The following is a 15644-nucleotide window of genomic DNA, read 5'->3' as shown; positions in this document are numbered from 1 at the left end:
AGAGGATCCTTCTCAAACAGGCAGTCAAACTGACAGGAGTATGTACAATATGCCACTCAAAAGGCCAAATCTGGGGTGAAGTATAAATCACAGCTCACATCACACGTTCAAAAGCTCTTTCTTTCAGGGTCAGCAGTATGCCATTCTCCAAATGCTGTGGCAGCAGTGCCATCAAATTAACTTTAAACCGCAGTGGATAGATTTAAATGTAATTATTCAACTGCAAGAAATTAATTACAGCTAATTATCTCATGATGTTTAATCATGCTAGTTAAAATGGCTTTTAATCAGAATGGTCCTCAGCCTGAAATCACGTGTGAAGTACTTTATAACAACCTATTTGTGCCTCAGATTTTTCTAAAGCCTGCACACATTCATTTAGTGTATTGAATATATTGAATGTCTCCACCTTGTTATTGTAATGTTTCCAGTTGTTACTTTTCTTCTTCAACACTAGATGGAGCTAGAGTCATAGTAAATATCCTACTTGCCATTACATTTACATCTGCCACACTAAAAATAAAAGAACTAGATCAATATATAAATTGGGCCTGAACTTGAATGTCTCAATTTAATATCTTATGCAAGGACAATGTTCATTCATATGTAAATATACTAAATAGAAAATAATATTAAAGCATGTTAAAACAAGAATGGAAGATTTTACAAAAGGTTTCAAAACATTGGTTTCCACCATATATTTCATATATGTATTTATGTATGTATGTATGTATATGTATATATATAAAGGATAAGATACAAATGTTCAATAGCAGATACTAATATAAATAAATAAATATTATATTATATTATATTATATTATATTATATTATATTATATTTGTTGCCACTTTTAATGATGCACCATGAGAGATGTTGCCAAGGATATAGAATGCACAACATCATCTAGGCATAGAATTGGCCAATTAAAATTTGTAAAAAACACCATACGTTTTTTCCTTCTAGAAAGTTACTGCATTTAAACCACCGTTCTGTGTTTAATGTTTGCTGCATATAGGAAGAAACCACAGTGACAACACTGACCTACCAACTCTCAGCTGCCTCTGACTCAACTAAACTGCCGATCTGAATTGTGTTATGAATGATAATTATGTATATTGCTGACTACGTTTTACTTCATATTCTATTGTATGGTTAGCTGAATTTGTCTACAGAAACTGTCAGACATTTTAATATTTAAACACTTTTTTATGCAGTAAAGAATCTGAAATTCTGGCACATCTAAAACATAATAATTGTATTATTAGCTATATATATATAAAACATAATAATATGAAATGTAAAGTCTTTCATATAAAGGCTCTTTATTGGCACTTCTATATTGCACATTATGGAATAAATCTTGAGGAATAAACAGTTGTTTTTTTTACTGTTATTTTTCACATATATTTCTTGACCAGGTCAGTATCTGCATGCTTTCATATCAGCACAATGAACACCAGCAGGCCTGTGGAATGTTTCATCCTCCATGGACTGAAGGACAGATCTGTGCTTCCCATCTTCTTCACTGCCTATGTTTTTGTTCTGAGTGGAAACAGCATGATCATATACCTTGTTAGAACACTCCTATGTATTTTTTCCTTCATAATTTGTCCTTTTCTGATATTGTGTACACTTCAGTGACGATTCCCAAAATGCTGTCAGTGTTCCTGACTGAGGTCAAAACTATTTCTAAGACAGGATGCTTTTTTCAGATGTACTTTGTTCTCTCAATTGGAGTGACAGGGCGTGCTTTGTTGAGGGCTTTTGACCGGTACATTGCAATCTGTAACCCCCTGCGGACTCAGGGACGGATTAACGCACGGGCCTACTGGGCACGTGCCCAGGGCACTGGACCAGAGGGGGGCCCAGCCGAAATACCGCTACTCCCAGAACGTGATTTCAACCGTGCCCCCTCAGATTTTTGAGGCAAGTGGATTTTGAATGCAGCTTCCAAAAGACAAAAAATTTAAATAAAAAATAGCCGAATAATATTTTCTATATTTAATAAACGATCACACAGGTGTGATTAGATCGTTTAGTGCAGAACATCGTCAGCTGCTAAATTAAAATCTGCATTCGCTCAACGTTTTTCAACCCGTTTTTCTACAGCACTGTGCATGATAACCAATCACACATTATTCTGTTGAGTTTATGAGTACAATGGCCAATAAGAGGCATCCAGATGAGTCATCGCTGAAACAGCTGTTTAGTTTAGTGCGCGCGCTCCCTGAATTAATTCTGCTCTCTCCCGATTTCTCTCATCAGAAACAACAAAGTGCAGAAGTGCTACGATATAAACAAGATATTAATTTCACAATGTAAGCAACTTCAGTGATTAGTGGGAGTTTTTGATAGCGCTTTAATTCTGGCTAAGTCAACGATAATGTTCTTTGATAATGTAAACGGAGTGTCTATTAAATAGCCCACCTTTTGGCAGACACTGCAGTCAGGCCAGCCTCCACTTTGAAAAACACGGTCATTCTAGCAGCCACGTTATTTTGTGGTGCGCGCATATACTAGGCGTTGCGGTAATAGCTTGTAAAAACTCAGATCAAAGGAAAAGCGATCTCTGGCATTCATTTATTAAGCCAGTTTCTCTGTCAATAATGAATAAATAAATGAATTAATGAACTAATAAATACATACATTTTAATTAATACAAATGTTTAAAAAACAGTCTGATAAAATGAAGATGACTTCAAATGTTGAGTAATATTAAATGTAGAATTTCCAAATAATATGAAAATAACTCAGGAGAAATAACACAAGAAAAGCCTTTCATCAACTTGCATATCCATATTTATCTGTAAATTCATAAAAAGGAAACTCCCTGTTTCCACAGAACAATTTCAATTCAGATTGACAGTCCACTACCCCAGGGTGTCACTCAGCCAGTTTCCAGACGATCTGATGTTGCATTACATAATAAAAGCACTCAAAATCTCATATTCTACTCGATCTGCCTGTGATTTTGGATAGCTCTAAAAAGGAAACTTCCTGTTTCCACAGAAAAAATTCAATTCAGATTGACAGTCCACTGTCCCAGGGTGTCACTCAACCAGTTTCAAGACGATCTGATGTTACATTACATAACAAAAGCCTTCAAAATAGTATTTTGTCTGTCAATTCTGATTGGTATAAAATGAAACTCCCTGTTTCCACAGACCACTTTCACTTCGGAGTGAGAGTACACCTGCTCAGATTCACTCACGCAGTGCCAGGACTATTTTATGTATAATTCGAAAATAAAAGCCCTGTAAAAGCTCATATTTAAGCTGCTTTGTCTACACTCTAAAAAAATGCTGGGTTAAATACAACCGAGTGCTGGGTAATTATTGGACAGAACACATGCTTGGTTGTTTTCAACCAACAACTGGGTTAAATGTTTAACCCAACCTTCTGGGCAGTTACCCAACCGCTAGGTCGAAACAACCCAATCGTTGGATTCGTCCATATTTTACCCAGCATTTTTTTACAGTGTATCTATTTGGATTGGTTTAAAAAGGAAACTCCCTGTTTCCCCAAACCATTTTCACTTCAGACTGATTGTATCACCTCAGAATATCACTCACACAATGTCAGGGCTTTCTAATGATTCAGATAAGTAGAAAAGAGTACCTCCTTGTTTACACAGACTACATTCACATCAGATTGATAGTATGCCTTCTCATAGTATCATTTACACTACTTTAGGACTGTGCAGACAAAACAGTGTATATAAACGCTGGCTCTTATTTTGGAATTCAACATCAGACAGTCCTGAAATGGTGTAAGTGACAATGTGAGAAAGTGTGCTGTTAATATGAGGGGAAACTAGTCTGTGGAAATCAGAAGTTTCTTTTTTATACCAATCTGAAATTACAGACAAAACCAAATTTACTAGATTTTTTGGAAGGCTCTCATTTTGGAATTACACATCATATAGTCCTGAAATTGCATAAGTGACATTCTGGGGTGGTGTGCTATCAAGCTGAAGTGAAAACAGTCTATGGAAACAGGGACTTTTCTTTTTAGAGCTATCTGAAAATATGTGAAATATAGGTTATATGCAAGTTTTTGGAGGGCTTTTATTTTGTAATGCAATATCAGACTGTCCTGGCATTGGCCTAGTGACACCCTGGGGTGGTGGACTGTTGATCTAAATTGAAATTGGTCTGTGGAAACAGGGATTCCTGTTTCAAAGCCTTTTTTCCTTCTGACTGAAGCATTCGTTCGTGCAGTGTGTTAAATACGGAGCCATCTGACTATATAAGCGGCCATTTCGCCATAGGAACTCAGATGTCTTCTCCTTCAGCGACGACGACGACTTCGTCTCTCACTGATCCAGGAAGCCTGCTCGCCGTTGAAACACCTCGTAGCTGGAACCAGCAACCTCTGCTCAGCTGAATCCGCCGCCTTCTCAGTGCCATCAGCACTACAGAAGTTTCCGGTCCCAGTCCCCTGCAGCCATCCGGCGAAGCTCACGCATTCTTTTCTAAAAGAGCAAACAGTGTTGTTGCAAATGCCGCGCCGTTACTGCAATTCGTGCAGGTCCCCCCTGCACACCGATGACGGCCACAGAGAGTACGTGTCCTGCTTGGGAAAATCCCTTGCAGATGATATGCTTGCTGGATCTGATTGTTCTCACTGGGAGAACATCAGTCTCGCCTCTCTGTGCTCGCGGATAGCTTTCTTTTCAGAGAGCGACACCGCCCTTCGCGCCCTCCTGTTTTCTTCCTTGCAAGGACCTGTGAGGAAAAAACAGCGGCATCTCTGCCCGCCCTCTTCTATCGGCTGGAAGGCAAAGGCTGCCCACCCGTCTAAACTGTGCAGGACCACTGCAGCGCTCGCTGGACGCTCCTACACTTTGGCTGGACAGGCAGCTTCGGCGCTCCACTCTATGGTTGTCCTCCAGGTTTTTCAGGCCAAACTCCTCTCTTCCATGGACGAGTCTGAGCCTGATCTTGCGACTCTCAAGGAGCTGAGAAGTGCTATAGACCTGGCACTGCGCACCACCAAGACCACCGCCCAGGCGATCGGAAGGTCCATGGCCAGCATAGTGGTGCTTGAGCACCACCTGTGGCTCACGCTGACGGAGATCAAGGACACAGACAAACTTCCCTTCCTTGATGTCCCGATTTCTCCCAGCGGCCTCTTTGGACTGGCGGTCGAAATGTTTGCTGAACGTTTCACTGAGGCACAGAAGTCGTCCCAGGCCATGCGACACTTCCTGCCCAAGTGCTCCAGCTCTGTAGCTGCTTCCAGTCGCCTAAGCCTATGCCGACTCAGCAGCCAGCGAAGCCTGCCGTCCCCCGTGGCTCAGCCTGCCAAGACGCAGCAGACGCGAGGGAGATTCCGTTCAGCCAGACACCACCCCTTTCCTAAGCACCAGGGCCCCCGACCTAGGATAGCTTTGGACCCAGAGCCTCTGGCATCTTCCTGATCTGCAGAACAGGAAGCGGAAGGGGCCAAGTCCCGCCATGGCCGGACCACCCCCCAAACAGCCTCTCTGGAGCCTCTTACCCCGCTCAGGACCGGGTGCGGAGGGAGATGTGTTTGTTGCGAATATAGGGCTTGTACAAGTGCCCAAGCAACCGCCCGCTGTTATAGTGGGAAAAATAAAACACAAACTTTCTCAAAAAGAGAGCAAACTTCCATGTCTCACGAGTGCCCTGCCCCCGTTAGTTTATCCAACCCCTCGCAACGCTGGCCGAGGCCTGGCAAGCCATCCCCAAAGTGTCAGATTCGGCCAGGGGACTGGTTCTTTTCTCTGGACCTGAAAGACGCATACTTTCACGTCCAGATAGCCCCCCCATCACAGACCATTCTTGACACTTTTACGAAGTGCATGGAGGCGGTTCTTTCCCCTCTGAGACAGATGGGAGTCCGCATTCTGAACTACCTCGTCGGCTGGCTCGTTCTGGCCCAGTCAGAGGTGGAGCTTTTATTGCACAGAACCCTCCTCCATAGCCACCTAGAGTGCCTGGGATGAAGTGCATGGACGTGGCTCTCTCCACTCTGAGACAGATGGGAGTCTGCATTCTCAACTACCTCAATGACTGGCTCGTTCTGGCCCAGTTAGAGGTGGAGCTTTTATCGCACAGAACCCTCCTCCTCAGCCACCTAGAGCGCCTGGGACTCAGGGTCAAGTTCGCCAAAAGCAGGCCGTCTCCCAGCCAGCGAATATCGTTCCTGGAAACAGTTCTCGACTCGACTCAAATGAGAGCCATAGTCACGCCAGAACGTGCTTTGGCCATGCGAGAACTCGCGACCTCCTTAGAGATCGGTGCCACTCGCCCTCTCAAGACATTTCAAAGGATACTGGGCCTCATGGCCACAGCGTCGCCAGCACTACAGTTTGGTCTTCTTTGCATGTGACCTATTCAGCGCTGGCTGAAACCACAAGTTCCATCACATGCGTGGCGTCGCGGACGCCTGTCTAACAGCCCCAGCACCCTGGAAAAACCCTCACTGGATGAAAAAGGGCATAGCCATGGGAATGGTTTGCAGAATAAAGGTTGTCACAGCAGATGACACCAACACAGGTTGGGGGTGCTGTGCGAAGGCAATCCGACTTTCGGCCATTGGTCGAAAGCAGAGAAAAGGATTCACATCAACTGCTTGGAAATGCTAGCAGTATGTCGAGCCTGCCAGTTCTTCCTGCCAGACCTGAAGGAACACCACGTGCTAATCCGCTCGTACAGCATGTCTGTGGTGTCCTACATAAATCACTAAGGAGGCCTCTCCTTGAAGCGCCTTTGCCTACTGGCAAACGTCTTCTGGAATGGGCTCAACCTCATCTGCGCTCTCTGAGAGCGGCGCACATTCCGGGCAAATTGAACCAAGGAGTGGACAAGTTATCTCGGAGCAATGTGGACGCTCCAGCCGCAGATCTTTGGCGAGGCCGAGGTGTACCTCTTCGCCTCAGGAGCCAACTCTCACTACCTGACTTATTATTCGAAGATTGAGGATGCGTTGACCCACGAATGGCCCAAACTCCTCCTTTACGCGTTCCCCCCGATCAACCTGATTCCACAGGTTATCAGGTGAATCAGGGAGCGGGGAAACAAGGTCCTCTTGGTGGCCCCCATGTGGAAGAATCAACCTTGGGTGTCAGAGCTGACTCAGCTGCTCATAGCAGCCCCGTGGCCCATTCCTCTGAGACGGGACCTCCTGTCTCAAGCGAACCGGACAATTTGGCACCCGCGGCCCAATCTGTGGGCCCTGCACCTTTGGCCGCTCGACGGGCTTCTCAGAGAGCTTCTCAGAGAGTGTGCTAAATACTATTTCTGAGGCTAGAACATCGTCTACAAGATGCCTCTATGCCCTTAAATGGTCTGTGTTGTCCACATGGTGCCTAGACCGTGGTGAAAACCCATCTATCTCTGACTTATCGGTGGTTCTGTCCTTCCTGCAAGAATTGCTGGATAACACTCTCCGCGCTTCCTCCCTCTGATGAGGACTGAGACTTATCCTTGCTCTGCCCTTGATCTCCAAATGACTACAGCCCCATTGACTCCCTCTGCCAATGCATTGATGAAATTAACAGTTGGATGTGCCAGAACTTTCTTCAGTTAAACAAGGAGAAAACTGAAGTCATTGCATTTGGAAACAAAGATGAAGTTCTCAAGGTGAATGCATACCTTGACTCTAGGGGTCAAACAACTAAAAAAACGAAGAAACTTGTTCATGCTTTTATCACCAGCAGGGTGGATTACTGTAATGGTCTCCTCACCGGCTTTCCCAAGAAGACCATTAGACAACTGCAGCTCATCCAGAATGCTGCTGCCAGGATTCTGACTAGAACCAGAAAATCTGAGCATATCACACCAGTCCTCAGGTCTTTACACTGGCTTCCAGTTACATTTAGGATTAATTTTAAAGTACTTTTACTTGTTTATAAGTCACTCAATGGCCCAGGACCTAACAGACCACTCAGATCATTAAGATCGAGTCAGTTAGAAATACCAAGGGTTCACACAAAACAAGGGGAGTCTGCTTTTTGCTATTATGCGGCCCGCAGTTGGAACCAGCTTCCAGAAGAGATCAGATGTGCTAAAACATTAGCCACATTTAAATCAAGATTCAAAACTCATCTGTTTAACTGTGCATTTGTTGAATGAGCACTGTGCTATATGTCCGAACTGACTGCAATGAATTTGATGTATAATACATTTCTTTAAATTTATTTGAAATCAATTTCTATATCATTTTAAAATTCCTTGTTTTTATTATTTTTATTTCCATGTTTTTATTGATTTTTAATGTCTATTTCACTTTCTTTTATGTAAAGCACTTTGAATTACCACTGTGTATGAAATGTGCTATATAAATAAACTTGCCTTGCCTTGCCTTGCCTTACCTTTCCCTGTCAGAGGCCTGAGAATCTACTTTGAGCGTTTCCCCTTTAGGAAGTCTGAACAACTCTTTGTTAGCTTCGGTAACCGCGCCAGAGGGCATCCGTTTACGAAGCACAGGCTCTCCAGATGGATAGTGGATGCCGTTATGCTAGCGTACTAGTCCTTGGGCCTACAATGCCCCATTGAGCACGAGCCCATTCCACAAGAGGTATCGCCTCATCGTGGGCGTGGTCTAGTGGTGTGTCTATTACAGAGATCTGTACGGCGGCCGGCTGGGCCTTGCCGTCCACATTTTCTAGGTTTTATAACCTGGACATACTGGGTCCTCTATGCTTAATGGCACATTTTTTACATGGGAACTTTCTGAAGGAGAACTCTTGGCCGCACGGCGCTCAAGCTCTCTGATTGGTTAATTGTATATTTCGGCCCAAATGCAAGAAGTTCTGGAATGATTATTCAGGCCGGGCGTGACCTCTTTGAGTTTAGCCTACTTTAGCCTTGGAGTTATTGTTATGCTTCCCTTGAGCATTGTTGCTTGAGGAGGTATAAATTGAGTCATTCCTCTATCTATCAGCACGGCATGATTGAACTGTGTTCCCATAGCGTCTTTAGATGTGATACTTTGGGGTGGTGTACTATCAATATAAAGTGAAAACGGTTTGTGTAAACAGGGAGTTTCCTTTTTGGAGATATCCAAAATCACAGGCAGAACAGGTAGAATATGAGATTTGGAGGGCTTTTATTATGTAATGCAACATCAGATCGTCTTGAAACTGGCTGACACCCTGGGGTAGTGGACTATCAATCTGAATTGAAATTGTTCTATGGAAACAGGGAGTTTCCTTTTTAGAGCTATCCAAAATCACAGGCAGAACAAGTATAATATGAGATTTGGAAGGCTTTTATTATGTAATGCAACATCAGATCGTATTGAAACTGGCTGAGTGACACCCTGGGGTAGTGGACTGTCAATTTGAATTGAAATTGTTCTGTGGAAACAGGGAGTTTCCTTTTTAGAGCTACCTAAAATCAAAGACAAAACTGGTGATATATGAGTTTTTGGAGGGCTTTAATTTTGTAATGAAACATCAGATCGTCTTAAAACTGGTTGAGTGACATCCTGGGACAGTGGACCGTCAATCTGAACTGAAATTGTTCTGTGGAAACAGGGAGTTTCCTTTTTAGAGCTACCTAAAATCAAAGACAAAACTGGTCATATATGACTTTTTGGAGGGCTTTACTTTTGTAATGCGACATCAGATCGTCTTGAAACTGGTTGAGTGACACCCTGGGCCAGTGGACTGTTAATCTGAATTGAATTTTTTCTGTGGAAATAGGAAGTTTCCTTTTTAGAGCTATCCAAACTCACAGGCAGATCGGGTATAATATGAGATTTGGAGTGCTTTTATTATGTAATGCAAAATCAGATCGTCTGGAAACTGGCTGAGTGACACACTGGGGTAGTGGACTGACTGTCAATGTGAATCAAAATTGTTCTGTGGAAACAGGGCGTTTCCTTTTTAGAGCTACCTAAAATCAAAGACAAGACTGGTCATATACTGTATGAGTTTTTGGAGGGCTTTAATTTTGTAATGCAACATCAGATCGTCTTGAAACTGGTTGAGTGACACCCTGGGACAGTGCATTGTCAATCTGAATTGAAATTGTTCTGTGAAAACAGGGAGTTTCCTTTTTAGAGCTATACAAAATCACAGGCAGAAGTAGTAGAATATGAGATTTGGAAGGCTTTTATTATGTAATGCAACATCAGATCGTCTTGAAACTGGTTAAGTGACACCCTGGGACAGTACATTGTCAATCTGAATTGAAATTGTTCTGTGGAAACAGGGAGATTCCTTCATAGAGCTGCCTAAAATCAAGGACAAAACTGGTCATATATGAGATTTTGGAGGGCTTTAATTTTGTAATGCAACATCAAATCGTCTTGAAACTCATTGAGTGACACCCTGGGGCAGTGGACTATTAATCTGAATTGAAACTGGTCTGTGGAAAAAGGGAGGTTCCTTTTTAGAGCTATACAAATTCACAGGCAGAAGTAGTAGAATATGAGATTTGGAAGGCTTTTATTATGTAATGCAACATTAGATCGTCTTGAAACTGGCTGAGTGACACCTGGGGTAGTGGACTGTCAATCTGAATTGAAATTGTTCTGTGGAAAAAGGGAGTTTCCTTTTTAGAGCTACCTAAAATCAAAGACAAAACTGGTCATATATGACTTTTTGGAGGGCTTTAATTTTGTAATGAAATATCAGATCGTCTGGAAACTGGTTGAGTGACACCCTGGGACAGTGGACCGTCAATCTGAACTGAAATTGTTCTGTGGAAACAGGGAGTTTCCTTTTTAGAGATACCTAAAATCAAAGACAAAACTGGTCATATATGACTTTTTGGAGGGCTTTAATTTTGTAATGCAACATCAGATCGTCTTGAAACTGGTTGAGTGACACCCTGGGACAGTGCATTGTCAATCTGAATTGGAATTGTTCTGTGGAAACAGGGAGTTTTCTTTTTGTGAATTTACAGATAAATATGATTATATGCAAGTTGATGAAAGGTTTTTATTTTGTTATTTCTCATCAGCTATTTTCATATTATTTGGAAATTCTACATTTAATATTATTCAACATTTGGAGTCATTTTCATTTTATCAGACCGTTTTTTAAACATTTGTATTATGTAAAATGTATTTATTTATTTGTTCATTACAGTTTTTTTCAGTCGCTAACAAGCGTTTGTCCAACCAGTTGTCACATTTTCAAAACTCTAAACACAATTAGCACAGCATCGGCCTTTTGTGGCCAAACCATTCACACATTTCATGTCGTTTTCACACAATATGCAGTCAGTGAACACATTTCCACAATGCTTACATTTTCTTAACCGACAAGCTATACCTCCCAACAAAATTATGGATTGTTTTTGTAGTATTTACGAATGTTAACACACAACATCCCACAATAGCAAAAACAATATTCCAAACCTTAGATACAGTATAAAAACCTCTGCTTCTGCAATGATATCAGTTCAAAAACAATATATCTCAGATGATAATAAACAAACAATTGAATAATTGACACACAGCTGATTTATGTTTGGTAAATTGGGCCAACCACAGTTGATTCCAGTCTGGCTTAGTCTCAGTGGCAGGGGTTATTATTTTCTATTACATTGACACTTATACAGTAAAAGGAGGACTTTGAGGAGTGATGTTTTTGGAAACAGAAACAGAAAAAGACAAACACGGTAATGTCTGGATGAGGAAGAGTAAGAGCAAGGGGCCCAGGGAGAAGAGCAGGCCCAAGGAGAGGGCAAGGTAGAGGTGTAAGAATGTGTGGTGGTGGCATTCCAAGGGCTGCAAGAACAGTAGTCAGTGATGAAATTCGTGCCACTATCATTGACCATGTAATCAACCACGGTCTTTCACTAAGAGAGGCTGGTGAAAAAGTGCAGCCCAATTTGAGGCGGTCAACGGTTGCCTCCATTATACGCATCTTTCAACAAACCAACAGGTAAGTATTGCATTTTACATGGATTGTTTCTATTCTTACTTGACATGTCAATAAGGTCATACAGTAATGCATATGTTGAATTTTTTGTCCCTCTAAAGAATGCAACGTCTTCCACCCTCTGGGGGAAGAGGAAAGCTCCTCAATAATGATCAAGAGCTTGCATTGTAGAAATTGTTGTTGCAAATAATGCAATAAAACTGCATGAAATTCAAACTAGAATTGTGGAGGACCATGAGATATTTGACAATATCGATAGCATCAGCCTCACAACCATTACGCGGACATTGTCCAAACACAGAGTGCGGATGAAGCAGCTCTACACTGTTCCCTTTGAGAGGAACAGTGAGAGAGTCAAGGAGCTATGACGACAATATGTCCAGGTATAGTGTATATTCAATTCAATGTCCAGTTCTATAAGCTTTGCACTTTGCAAGTAGGTAACCTACACAGTAATAGGTTACAGTACAGTATGGTATACAGTAATTACATGATTTACATAAACTTTGTTTCAGAGAGTTATGGAATTGGAGGCCAAGCAGGCCTCTCATGAATTCATATACATAGATGAGGCAGGATTCAATCTGGCCAAAAGGCGTCGACGTGGAGGAAATGTAATTGGAAAAAGGGCCACAGTTGATGTGCCAGGACAGAGAGGGGCAAACATTACCATGTGTGCAGCAATTGCAAATGCAGGATTACTCCGTCACAGATGTCAGGTTGGACCCTATAATACCGAGCGCCTCCTTGCCTTTCTCAATGATCTCCACCAGCGCCTGGTTCCAGAGCAGGATCAGGAGGGTGAAATCATGAGGACCTTTGTAATTACCTGGGACAATGTGGCTTTCCAACATTCACAAGCAATAACAACATGGTTTGAAGTCCACCCAAGACTGGTAAGTCTCTTCCTTCCACCCTATTCACCTTTCCTCAACCCCATAGAGGAGTTCTTTTCTGCATGGAGGTGGAAGGTTTATGACCATCAGCCACATGACCAGATGTCCCTTCTTGAAGCCATAGATGCTGGCTGCAGGGACATCACAGTTGATGATTGCCAAGGGTGGATCCGACATACCAGGCGGTTTTATCCCAGGTGCATCGCCTTGGATAACATCAGATGTGATGTTGATGAAAACATGTGGCCTAACCCTGAAGATCGCAGAGATTAGATACAGTAATTTTGTTACTGTTACCCCCCTTTTACTGTTACCCTTGTTACCCCCCCCCCCCTTTTATCTGGGCTTTTTGCTGTTGTTTTTTTGTTCAGAATGCTCTTGTGTGTTTCATGGATATTTTGTTCACTGTAAGCAATACTGTAAAACTTTTTCTGTTCTATCATACCACCGTGTTTCTACTGTACCTCCTGTAGTAAACAGTAAAGGAAAAAAAAAAACGTATTTGCTTTGTACTGGAATGCTTTTGAATGTGAACATTACTGTACATGTGGACATACAGTTCCCAACCAAGACATTTAGTGTCAAAACGGTGGATTGCATGTTTTGCATGCAAATACCTGTAAAACTGAAACATAAAAGTCTATGCAGTTTTTGTAATGTCAACAATAGCCAGTATTTTGAAACCTGATGTACTTTGATTGATTCCATGTACCTTGTGAAGTGAAAACAAGTGTTATTCTTTGACAGAGTAATTTCATTTTGAGTCAGATTTCCAGTGTTTTGGTAAAGTTACTGTGTGCAGAGAAAGATGTGTTCTATTTTGAAATGAAGAGTTAGTATATATTTAACAAAATGTGTTTTTGAGAAGAAAATTATCCATTTGGCCAATTGTGTTTTGTAGGTGTGAGGCTGTGTTAAGAGTTTAGAAAAAGTATCTGAAGTATGGGTAAGCGCTTGTTAGCGATTGAAAAAAACTGTAATATATTTATTTATTCATTATTGACAGAGAAACTGGCTTAAAAGAATGCCAGAGATCGCTTTTCCTTTGATCTGAGTTTTTACACGCCTAGTATATGCGCACACCACAAAATAACGTGGCGGCTAGAATGACCGTGTTTTTCAAAGTGGAGGTTGGCCTGATTGCAGTTGGCAGAGGCTATTTACATTAATTCTGCCCACCAACGTATGATTGGGACTGTCAAGATTATAAAAAGCTGCTATGCACCAATCACTCCAGTGGCAACAGATGGTAAAGCGGGTATGGTGGTACTTTCGATGCGATTGACTAGGGTTCGAACCCGTCTTTTGCCTAACTTTTTTTCCTCCCTTTTCAAATCTCATATCACATCGTAAAGGCATTTATTTTTAATAAAAAAATTAAATCCTGCTATTTTAACATAGTGTAAATATAATCTATAGCTATTTGTACTTACTGTAAATAACATATCACTAAAAATACTGCTATTTTCACTTAGTGTAGATAAAATCCATTGCTATTTGAATTTAAGAAAAATGACTGCAATTTCAACTGAGGGGGGCCTATAATCAGTCAGTGCCAAGGGCACCTCTGCGTCATAATTCATCCCTGCCTGCGGTACACGACTATCATGAGTATTCTCTGTATTCTTCTGTATTCTGTTGATATTTGCTTCTTGGGGTTTTGGGGCCTGTACAGTGCTGCCTTCAACTATTTGGGCTACTCAGCTGCCTTATTGCGGGCCTAATATCGTTAGGCACATGTTCTGCTATCACTCCTCTGTATTCACTCCTCTGAGCCTTGCCTGTATTGACACTACCAGGAATAGCATTTTTTCCCTAACAATTGCCCTCATTGTAATTCTCAGTATGTTCCTTCTCATCTTAATTTCGTGTATATGTATTGGCAAAGCTATGAGAAAATGAGCAAGGCACAGCAGCTCAAAGCTGCGGCCACTTGTGTGTCCCACCTGATAGTGGTGTGTATCTCGTATATTTCAGTCTCCTTTGTGTATATCTCATATCGGGTAGCTAGATTTGACCCAGATGTTCGTATAGTTATTGCTGTACTGTACTCTGTGCTGACACCTCTGCTGAATCCCATCATTTACAGATTGAGGAATAAAGAACTGCAAGATGCAACAAAGAGAGCATTTTGTAGACGCACTATTGTTTCAAAAACCAACAGTAAAACAGTTCCTTCTGTGGCTTAGAATCAGCATAAATCTGTTAATTGTAAAAGGCTTTCAATTTATTTAGTTAGAAAGTATGAACACGGTTAAAATATGGCTAGCTGTGGAATAAGCAAAATTAAATTAGTTACAATGTATGTGATTGAAGATTTAATAATGATGAATATATAACCTGGTTTTTGTGTATTTAAAACACATTGAGTGTACATAAATCTTATTATTGGTTTATTTATGGCTGTTTATATGCATCACATTAAACTTATGAGTTTTTTACATTAAAACTGTGCAATTCAAATGGATGGAACTTTTCTATGCAATTAAAATACATACACCTTAAATTTAAGCCTAAATATTTTGCTGTTAAATTACAAAGTAAAAATAAAAATAATTCATATTTTTGAATTAATTCTAATTGGGCATATACAGTACAATATGTTTTTTTTTTCTCTCTCTCTCTTTTTTTTTTTTACTTCTCCCACACATTGCATTTTCAGTAGTGCAAGAAATCAACAGACAGTTGACATTATATATATTTTTTGCTTTTCATGTAGTATATTTTTATCTATTTACATTCCAGAAAAATTGTCAGATTATACATTTCAGATTATAATAGTTAATATATGTTTTAACATGGTTAAAACAATATACTTAATTTGCAATTTGCTGAAATAATAGCACAAAATACGTGGAAATATTTAACAGTTTAAAGAAT

General features: G+C 41.1%; 1 pseudogene across 1 annotated transcript; it reads left to right on the top strand.

Moving 5' to 3' along the window:
- The first annotated feature begins 1451 nt into the window (after nucleotides 1-1451).
- LOC306862264 (olfactory receptor 1J21-like) lies at nucleotides 1452-14953 on the top strand (annotated as a pseudogene). The gene is made up of 2 exons: nucleotides 1452-1838; nucleotides 14377-14953. The product of its transcript is annotated as an olfactory receptor 1J21-like (transcript).
- The last annotated feature ends 691 nt before the right edge of the window (nucleotides 14954-15644 follow it).

Source organism: Barbus barbus (assembly GCF_936440315.1).
Source record: "Barbus barbus genome assembly, chromosome: 43".
Lineage (NCBI taxonomy): Eukaryota > Metazoa > Chordata > Actinopteri > Cypriniformes > Cyprinidae > Barbus > Barbus barbus.
The sequence above is the reverse complement of the archived record's forward strand: the minus strand, read 5'-3'. Positions and strand labels throughout refer to the sequence as shown.